The sequence below is a fragment of the Monodon monoceros genome, unplaced genomic scaffold (assembly GCF_005190385.1).
Source record: "Monodon monoceros isolate NGI ecotype Baffin Bay Population unplaced genomic scaffold, NGI_Narwhal_1 Super_Scaffold_2, whole genome shotgun sequence".
Lineage (NCBI taxonomy): Eukaryota > Metazoa > Chordata > Mammalia > Artiodactyla > Monodontidae > Monodon > Monodon monoceros.
The window spans coordinates 93,807,470-93,818,302 of record NW_021703776.1 but is presented as its reverse complement, the minus strand read 5'-3'; the positions used below and the strand labels follow the sequence as shown (position 1 = coordinate 93,818,302).

Here is a 10,833-nt window from a genome sequence, read left to right as displayed (position 1 = left end):
CTGTCCCTAGATATCCCAGAAAAAAAGAGTTTCATTTCTAAATAAATATAAATAGCTTAATAAATGTATAACAGCTTAATGAAAACAGAATTTACTATAACCAAGTACATACATTCCTCCAATGTAAGAAGTTAAAATCTAGAAATCTACTGGATCACTAAGAAAGAAAACAGAAAAAGTTCAATAAGATGCTTCACCCATTCCAGATTTTATATATTTGGGTACACTAAGAAATAAAAAGATACTTCCTTGACCTGATAAATATTATATCAATTTTAAATCAATAACTAATATCATTCTTGATAGTTTCTTTTAAAAAAATCAGTAGCATTCCTTCAGACTAGCAATGACCAGTCAGAAAATGTAATGAAAACACACACACACACACACACACACACACACACTATTTTAGTTGGGAAAAAAGCAGGATATAAATAGGATTTATACCCTGAAGGCAAACCCTCACATAATCACAGTGTTTGCATACCCAGGTTTGGGTTTGACCTCTTCAGCCCTGCTGCACCTGCCATTGGAAGTGCATCAGTCACGTTGGTAGGTTGCACCATTTCTAAGGGATGTTTTTTAGTTAATCCACATGGGTATCTAACTTAGTGAGGATGTTAATTTTTCTATCCATAAGCAAATCAAAACATAGAGGTTTGGGGTTTTGTTTTGTTTTGTTTTGGGCAACAGCAGAGATTGAGGGCAGAGGATACCTTCTAGATAAAGAGGGTCACTATGAACATGGATTGACCATTACTAGACCAGACATGGAGACCCTAGAGTGTGATGGGTTCGGGGAAGAACTTGCAGTTAACTTAAGGGTTGTGGGTGGGTTGAGAAAACAGGCTTCCCTTACATCCAAGGGTCTGTTTGAGTCTCCTGCCTTTCAGAACACACAAGTCTAGGTCAGCTTCCAGCCCCTCTGGGACTTGCTGACCTAGTATTCAGGCCCTGGTTTAAAGGGATGAGGGCAGAGCAGCTGGCTAGCTCAAGATGGATGGATGGGTTGGGAGGCTTCCCCTGCCCCAAGCTCTGTTGAGGCAGACCCCTAGTGTCTTCAGGATCTGGGAGCTTTCTCCAGTAATGGCCAGCCTAAATCTGACTTGCCCAGGGTCACATGCCTAAAACCCAGGCCCTGAATCTGAGGGAATGGGGGCCTGGGAAGAAGCTAGCTAGAGGAAAATGAGTGGGTTTGGAGGCTCCCGTGCCCCCAGGCTCTGGTAGTGCCGCCATCAGTAACTTCTATAAGCCAAGGAATGTCTGAGAGTGCCTCCCCAAGAGTGTCCCAGCCTGAGCCTGGGCCAAAAAAGTGTCAAGACTTTTTTTGTTGTTTTTGGATCCTGCTTTAAAATAGATTGTTTTTCTTCCCTTAGAAGGATGTTAGGTTATTTTTTTTTTCTTTCTTCAAAACACCTTATTTGAATTTCTAAATGAGATTTAAAGAGAGACAGACAGACAGAGAGCAAGAGAAAGAGACTGCAGATTTAGGGTAGAGAGACTATTTATTTGAGAGACTAGGAGAAAAATGACCCATAAAACTTTTTTAAGTTAATGTAAAAAGTGTGATCACTTGAGAATTCTATAAAATAAAATAGATGAAATCTTTCCAGAAACGTGTTGCTTAGCATAAATGCTTACTTCTGTTAGATGGCAGCTGTAGGAATTTCCAAGTAAAGATGGCAGAAGGAGGCCAGATCACAAAATTCCCTTCCATCAATATGTAATGAAATTAATTTAAAGAAAGGTGTAAGAGCTCAAAAGAAATATTTCTTATTATACAGCAAAGAAGGAATGGGGGCACAACCTCATTTCATAAACTTCTGAAAGTGAATATAATTTAATAATAAATGCATGGCCCTTGCTATATACCAGGCTCTCTTCTAGCCATGTCTTATATAAAAATGGGTATTTGAAGCCAGCTTCCAGATCCTGCCTCTACAAAAAATTAGATTTTGGTTCATCCTAGAATAATGTTTAAACACGACCCTCACTCATGTTGCTAACAGCCCCAGCAGAGGCTGAGAAATTGTACTGAGGGAAGAAGGTGTGTATAAAATGCTAAGAATTCTCACTGCTATCATCCAGTCCTGAGACAGTGGAATGACATGGTGAGTAGCCCTGGAAAAAGTCAGAGTACAATCTTTCAGGTGTAGAAACTTCTCTCTACCTCCATCATGGTCTTGGCAGAGAACAGGGAAACCTGCAGCACTCATGGTTTCCCAGGGTTCAAAATTATCATGCCATGAGTAGAGGACACACCCAGCCCAGTGGAGAAAACCCTGGTGCATTATTATTAATACTTAACATTATTTCAGATGTTCTTGTTGTAGAGAAACATGTACCTGAGCAATTCTTCATCTTCTTTGTTGAATTCAAGTTAGCTTAAAAGTAATACTGTCGTGGAATGAACGTGTCCCCCAGAATTCATATGTTGAAATCTTAAACCCTAATGTGATGGAGGTCATTATGTCATGAGGTTGAAGCCCTCAAGAATGGGATTAGTGCCCTAGGAAGTGGATGAAGAAATCTGAGCTCTCTTTCTCTGCCATGTGAGAACATCAAGAAGACACCATCTATGAACCAGGAAGAGGGTTCTTGCCAGACACCAAATCTGCTGGCAACTTGATCTTGGATTTCCCAGCCTCCAGTACTGTGAGAAATAAATATTTCTTGTTTTAATTCACCCAGTCTATATTTTTGTTATAACAGTCCAAACTATCTAAGACAGATACCTTTTAAATTAAATAGTATGTACAGTATGCTCCTCTTTATGTTTTTCCTTTTTTCCCCATCTATTTATGCATTGTATTGCTTTCATAAAAATGAGGAAGTCATTATCCTAAAAAAAAAAAAGAGATAGCATTTAACCTTTCTTTTTAAAAAAAATTCTCCAGCTTAATCAGTCTTCCTCCAGTTTACTCCTGTCCTCCCACTGTTCCTAATTTGATTATATTTATTTCTCAGTGAAGTTCCTACTTAAGACTGAGCAAACTTGATTTCCAAACACAAAATATTCCAAGCTTGAGCCTTAAAAATTTTCTTCTTTGCGTTGGTGTTTGTAATAATTCCATTTTAAACATCTATTTTAGTCCCTATAAAAGTCCACAGGGAGGGACATATGAGGAGATGAGGAAAAAAATGGGGAGAGAAGGAAGCAACCATAAAGACTCTCCTGTAGCAGATTCCCTTGGGGTTTTATCCCAGACTAGGGTGAAGAGTTACAATCAGTGTACTGAAATCTCCCCCTTCCACACTGGAAGTCCGTTTGCTGTACAACATAGATCTCTAATGGGTGGTGAGGAGAAAAAAAGCACGAGGAAACACATGGAGTAATGCCTGTCCTGAGTTCACCCTTTGCTTCTGTGAATAAAGAGGAGCCCCTGTGAGGGGCTTGTATTCAGGAGTTAACAGGAGTGACCAGCAGCAGAGCCATGTAGAGGCTGGGAGCAGTGCGGGGGGCACGGGGGGTGTACATAGTGCTGGTCAGCAAGTTCCAAGTGAATAACCCAGGAGAAGGTGGGGGCCGTATTAGAGTTCTCCAGAGAAACAGAACCAACAGGATAGATGGATGAATAGATAGATAGATAGATAGGGAGAGATTTATTGATATTATCAGGAATTGGCTCCCACAATTATGGAGGCTGGCAAGTCTCAAAATCTGCAGGGATTGTCTGCAAGCTGCAGGCCCAGGAAAGCAGATGGTGTAACTCCAGTCTGAAGGTCAACAGGCACAACACTCAGGAAGAACCCATGGTTCAGCTGGAGTTTGCAGGCAGGACAAAAGGCCACATCCCAGTTTGAAGGCAAGAAGAATTCCCTCTTACTCAGGGGAGGGTCAGCCTTTGTGTTCATAGCACGACCTCTGCTCCCTTCTCCCATACCTCCTTTCCTCGAAACCCCGGCATGTCATGAGTCCCCTCACTTCCCTGCAAAGTATGATCTCCCTCAGAGCTACCCTACCAGGCCTGACCTGGGATTGGAGGGCAGACAATGGGGTTCACTTCTCAGAGGTTTCCAGAAGTGAGCAACCCGGCAACCCAGGCACAGAGGGGTAGTTTCTGACTACAAAGTCCTTTGAAGGTGAAGGGAAAAGCCAATGTTTGTGCAGTTGAGTGGGGCATCCTGGGCGACCGGGTGGATGCAGATGGGTGTCGAGGGATTGCAGACTGAGTGTTGCTAAAAGACGCGGGTTCCTTGGCCTTGAGCCCTCTCTCTCTCGTTCTCTCCGCCAAGACAGCTGCGCTTCTCTCTTGCCATATCCCTCCTCCTCTCGAAAACTGACAGTCAGAAGGCAAGCACATGCCTGCCCGCCCACACTCTCTTCCAGACAGCAGCAGAGCCTACCATTTTCAGCTGGGGTTGTTTTTGCTGCGCAACTGGTCACAGAGTTCCAGAGCTAAAACATCTCCTCCAGTTTCCACCTTTATCAAAAAAGGAATACTGAAACACAGGCAGCAGAAAGGGTGAGCACAGGTGGAGATGCAGCATGCCCTTGACATTCAGATGTCTAATTAGGCTCCAGTGGTTTCAGTACAAAATCCCTGAGGCCAAGATCACCGGCCCAGTCCTTTAGGTCCTTTAGGCTTTGCTGTGAGAGAGAGAGAGAGAGAGAGAGAGAGAGAGAGAGAGAGAGAGAGAGAGTGTGTGTGTGTGTGTGTGTGTGTGTGTGTGTGTGTGTTGGGGGCTGGCAGGAGACAAGGCCAGTGCAGCCTGTGAACCTCCTCCAGCCTGCAAACACAAGCAGACTACGTGGACTTCAGCCAGCAAATTCCCTGCCAGTGGGGACAGCTCCTCTCTTCCCCCTGCTGCCTCCCCCCACCCGCGGGCCCCTCGCCCCTCCTCCTCTGACGTCACCGACATGCTCTTTGCAGACTGGCTCTGGGCCTGGGGAGGAGAGTCTGGCCTTGGGGAGGGCCTGGAGAAGAAAGGAGGGAGAGGGGAGCCCACGAAGACTGGGAACTTGCCTGACAGCCCCTGGGAGTTTAGAACGTCCTTCTCACGCATGTCACATGTGTGTCAACAACTCTGAGAAGCAGCAGACTTTTCAGCGGCAGTAGAACAATGCAAGTGCTCTGGTGATAAGATGTTCTACCCACAACACTTCCTACCTGTAAAAAACTAAATTATCTGGGGGACAAAGATGAACGATGTAAAAGGGACAAGAGGAACAGAAAGACCGAAGGAAATGAGCATAAAAAGGGCAGTAGATTTAGAACTGAGGGAGGCCTGCTGGGTCCAGGACACAAAGGAACTAACAGGTCAAACTCACCCAGAAACAAATGAAAGAGGAGAAGCAGAGAATGGGATGTGATGACAGAAACAGAGATCCAAGGGATGAGACTGTTGGCTTTGCAGATGGAGCAAGGGGCCCAAGCCAAAGAATTCGGGCAGCCTCTTGAAGCCGGAAAAGGCAAGGAAATGGATTCTCCCCTAGAGCCTCCAGAAGGAACGGGGAGCCCTGCCTACACCCTGATGTACCCCGTGAGATGCTCACTCGCTGGATTTCTGACCCACAGAGCTGCAAGACAGCAAATGTGATGTTTCAAGGCACCAAGTTCGTGGTCCTTTGTTAGGGCACCCATAGGAAGGAAGGCACTCCCCAGCTGGTAAGCAGAAGGTGCGGCAGTGGCTTCAGGGTCCAGGCTTTCAACAGCTACACCTTTCTGTCTCCCTCATGCCCGATATCTGTCACCTATTTGTTGGTCAGCAAAAAATTTTAACACCTTCCTGTTTTATTTGGTTTATAGAACAATACATGCGATAATTTTTAAAAATTCAGTGGTTATGAAGATAAGTATCAATAGCCAACTTCTTCATTCTTAGCCCTTCGCACTATATAAGCACCGTGAGATTGTCGTCTTCTTATATAAGCATGTAACCATACCCTCCATTTTAAGGCAACTTCATTCTTTTAATTCAAAATATGTCTAGGACCCATAGACTTAACTTGTCCTTGGAAATAATTGTGCATTATACTATATGAAAATATATTATTATTTTCAACCGCTCACTTGTTCATAGTCTGACGGATTTCTTTTTCGACAAATGGCCCTCCTGCACTCCCAGCGCAGGGGCTGGGGTCTGCATCCTGGATTTAAGGCGGATTTAAGGCTGCATCTTCGTGAAAAAACTGACACAAAGCGGGGCCTCTGCAACTGGGGCGGCCGGCCAGGCTCCGCCCCCACCAGCGCGGCCACCAGTCAGATCCCGGGACCGCCCCCCTCTTAGCCACCCCCAACCCCCCGTCCTTTCTACGTCCCAGTCCTCAGTCAGCCGCCCGGTCCCTTTTCGCCCGAGGAACTCCTGCCCCTTGGGAACCGCCGCCGCCCCCTCCTAGCTGGTGTTCTTTGCCCCCAACCCGCGCTGCAGGGAATAGCGGGGCTAAGGGTGAGTGTGGGCCCGCGATGGGTTCTGGACAGGAGAGGCCTGGCGATGACACAGGCCACGGTCCGGAGCGCGGGTGGCCGGGCGGGGAGACGGGCGACGTGGGCGATGCGGATGCCCGGGACGTGCGTTTGTGTGGGGTCCGGGAGGCGTGAGGGCTGCCGTGGGGCCTCTGCGGTACCCAAAGGGAGGCAGCAGGTGAGTGCCACAGAGGATTGCTTGCTGTTTATTTCTCGGCTCCTTGTCTGGTGTCTCCCTGCAGCTCCATCTCTGTTCCCTTCTTGCTTCGTTGTTACTCACCCTTGCTGGTCTGGAGGCGCGGGACCCCCTGTTTTCTTGTGCTTTTTTGTGCTCCGCTGGGAGCCGTCGAGATTTCAGCTGAAAGGAACCGTGGAGGCGATGTCATTTCACCTCCCAGGGACTTGCTCTTAAATTCTTTGGGGGTGGCTTGCTTCTGCAGAGCCCGCAAGGTGAAAGTGCTTTCCTCCTCAAGTGCTTTACGCGCCCTCAGGCTCTGAGTGTGTCTGCGGTGGGGGAGTGAGGGGCAAGGTGCGGGAGAGTGGGTGCGGGGCATCGGGCGGACTCTTCAGAATGCAGTGCCTTTGGCCTGAGGCAGTCAGGGTTGGATTGAACAGTTCCCAGGTAAACAGACCCAAGCTGGCCACTGACTTGGCTCAACCTGAAATGGAGGGAGAAGGCCTTATGTATAGGAGAAAAAAATTTACAATCAGTTAATCATGGAAACTTCTTGGAGGACATTGCAGGTCTAACTAGACATAAAGGACAGAACGTATGGCTAGCTGACCATCCATCCATCCATCCATCCTTCTGTACCCCAAAATATTTATTTGTGAATTGACTTCACTTCAGTACTTTGCTTTCTTTTTTTCTTTGGTTTGATTTTTTTTAAATTTATTAATAAAAGGTATATACGCTAATAAAGTGAGTGCCTGACCATCTCCTAGGTCAAGAAATAGGACATAGCAGTACCCTAGAAGCCCCTTTGTATCCTAGGTCATGCTCATCCTTCTCCCTTCCCTGAGAGATAACATCTGTCCTGATTTTTTGTATTAATCATGCCTTTGCTTTCCTTTATAATTTTACCATTTGTGTGTATATTCCAAAAACATATATATGTGTTGGCTTTCCCTATTTTTTACTTTAGTATTAATGGCATTGTACCATACGTATTCTTAAGTTTTTGAAGTTCACGCCAGTTGATGATTCCTTCATTTTCACTGTTTATGGCTTGAGTCTACTGTAATTCATTCATTCTACATTTGTTAGTTGTTGCTCCTTTGGGGTTTATATTAGTTATCTATTGCTGTGTAACAAATTACCCCAACACTTAGCAGCTTAAAACAAAACAAACAAACAAAAAGCATACTATCTCACAGTTTCAGTGGGTCAAGAATCCAGGAGCTTTGCTGGGAGCTGACTCAGTGTCTTTCTCAGGCTCTAAGCAAGGTATTGGCTAGCGCTACAGTCATTTCAAGGCTGGGTGGAGGGAACCCCTTTCAGGCTCACTCACATGACTGTTGGCAGGCCTCTTGGCCTCACTGGCTTTGGTTGGCCTCACTTCTTTGCCACATGGGCCTCTGTATAAGATCAGCATGGCAGCTTGCTTCCACCAGAGTGAAGGCTTCCAGAGACAGAGAAAGACAAAAGCCAGAGACTTTTTGTAACTTAATCTCAAAAGTGACATCCCATCGTTTTTGCCGTCTTCTGTTCATTAGAAGCGAGTCGCTAGTTCCAGTCCACACTCAAAGGAAGGGGGTTAAACAAGACCATGAATATCTGGAGGCAGCGATTACTGGGGGCCCTTTTAAAGGCTGCCTACTACCTGGGATATTAACAAATAATGTCCTCTAACTATCTTGTACATGCCTTCTGGTTCACGTGCACCCATTCACTCTGGTTCCTTGGAGTGTACACCTAGGTGTAGAATACTGGGTTTTAAGATTTGTGTATGTTCAACTTTCTTAGGTTATTGCTAAACTGTTTCCAAAGTGTTGAGCCAGTCTGCACTCTCTCCAGCAACAGATGAGAGTCCCTGTTTTTACATATACCTGTCACAATTTGGTATTATCCAACTTCATTTTTAGCCAGTCGAGCAGGCATGAAATAGCATTCAGTTTTGATTTTGATTAACATTTCTCTGATAACTAATGAAACGGACCATATTTTCATATAACGATGAGCTATTTTCCTTTCTCTCTGAGAAATTCTGCTTCCTCTCTCTCACTCATTTTCAGGTTGGGTGGTTTGTATTTTTCGTATTGTCTATTGGAATGCTTTCTTTACATCACCTGGATGCTAGTCAATCCCTAGTTAACCACATATGCTGCAAATATCTGCCTTCACTTTGGTGCTTAGCTTTTCTTTCTCCATATGTCTGCCTATCTCTGCCAATGAATTAAGTTCTGAATTTTAATTTCACTTTTACTGTACTTTCCCCTAAAAGTTTTTAAAGTTTTGTATTTGGCAATGTCTTAATCCACCTGGAAGTTTCTTGTTATACTATTTACTCCATATGAATAATCAACTGTCCTAGCACCAGTGATCTGCATGAATCAAGTTTTTCATATGTGCATGAATTTGTTTTAAGCTCCCTACTCTCTCTGATTATCTATTTGTCTAACTCTACATCAATACAAAATTGTTTTTAACTACTATAGTTTTATAATAAGTCTTTAAATCTGGTAGGAAAGATTCTCCCACCTCTTCATTCTAATTCAAGAGTTTTTTTTAGCAATTCTTGGACCTTTGATCTTCCATATAAATATTTAAATAAACTTGTCAAATTCTTCAAAACAGGAAACAAACAAGCAAAGAAACAAACTTGCTGGAATTTTTATTGATACTGAATTAATTCTATGTATCAATTTTGGGAGAAATGTTCCCTTCAAGGTGAATTTTTCCATCTGTGAACTTGGTATATAATACCATTTATTTAGCTTACCATTAATATTTTTTAATGTTTTGTAATGTTTTATAGTATCTTTCATTGTTTTCCTTTTGCTCGTTTCCGTTGACTTTATTTCTAAGTACATTATATTCTTATTGCTATTGTAAATGTTTTCTTTTATAAAAATTATATTTTGTAGCTTATTGTTTGTTGCTGGTGTATAGAAATCCAGTTGTCTTTTATATATTGATTATATATCGAACTTGATAAGCTCCATTAATAATTCTAAATTACCTATAGAGTCAGATTTGCTAAAAAGGCAGTTATATCATCTGAAAATAATGACAATTTTGTTTCTTCCTTTCTAATCTTTATACTTTTAATTTCTTTTTCCTGTCTTACTGCATTGGCTAGGAACCCCAGCATAATGTTAAATAAAAGTAGGGAGGGGTGTCTTGTTTTATCCGTAAGTTAATAAAGAAAAAGATTTCACTATATCAACTTTAAATATTGCATTCATGATGGTTATTTTGTAAATGCTTTGTCCCATGATAAGAAAATTCAGTTCTTCTTTCGGTAAGCACTCTTATTATGAGTAAATGTTTCATTGAATGCTTCTCCTGTAGCTATTGATTTTCTCACATGATTTTTTTCTTTAAGTATGTTAATGTGGTGAAGTTTAGTTTATTCAAAGTAATATTAAATCAACTTTACATTCCTGGAATAAACTCTCTATGATAAATATCTAATAACTTTTAGATATAGATATAAGGATAAGCATTAAATATTTGTATCTATATATGTGGATTAAGATTGGCCTATAAATATTCTTTATGGTACTAACCTTATCTGTCGTTAATATCATTTCATAAAGTAAGATGAGTAGTATTCTCACTGTTGCTATTCTCTGGAAGAATTTGTGCAAGATTGGAATTATCTGGTCAAATATTACTTTAAATCACCAGCACAACACTCAGGGTTTAGAGTTTAGTTTGTCAGAGGATATTAAACCTGTTGGTCCAATTATTTTAAAGATTATAGGACTATTTAGGTTTTCTTATGGAGTCAGTTTTCATAAATTGCATTTTCCAAGATATTTAACCAAAATTAATGGAACAAACTTGTTCACAATATTTTCTCATTATCCGTTTAAATATTTTCTATTATTGTGACCCCCTTTTCATTACTAATGTGTGTATATTTTCTTTCTCTTTTTGGCTTGATTAATTTTGCCAGAACTTGGACTACTTTGTTAACTCTTTCACACACACACACACACACACACACACAAACTGTTTGTTTTCTTCATTATTATTTATTTTATTACTTCTTTCTGATTTCTTAGAATTTTTCTGTTATTTCTTTTCTAAGCTCTTAAGGTATATGCTTAACTCATTAATTTTGAGCTATCATTCTTACATAAGCTCTTCAGGCTATAAATTTGTGTCACTGCTCTTTAGCTTTATCTCACAAGATTTGATATGAATATTTTGCTATCATACTGTAAATATTTATCATTTCTATTATGGTTTCTTGTT

General features: G+C 42.1%; 1 protein-coding gene across 2 annotated transcripts in view; it reads left to right on the top strand.

The window, feature by feature from the left end:
• The first annotated feature begins 6,275 nt into the window (after positions 1-6,275).
• Positions 6,276-10,833, top strand: part of TCAF1 (TRPM8 channel associated factor 1) — a 45,154-nt gene continuing 40,596 nt past the window's right edge. For both annotated transcript variants that reach the window (XM_029233452.1, XM_029233454.1), the window contains exon 1: positions 6,276-6,390. The gene's annotated coding sequence lies outside the window, so the exon portion shown is untranslated. The remainder of the gene's footprint in view (positions 6,391-10,833) is intronic.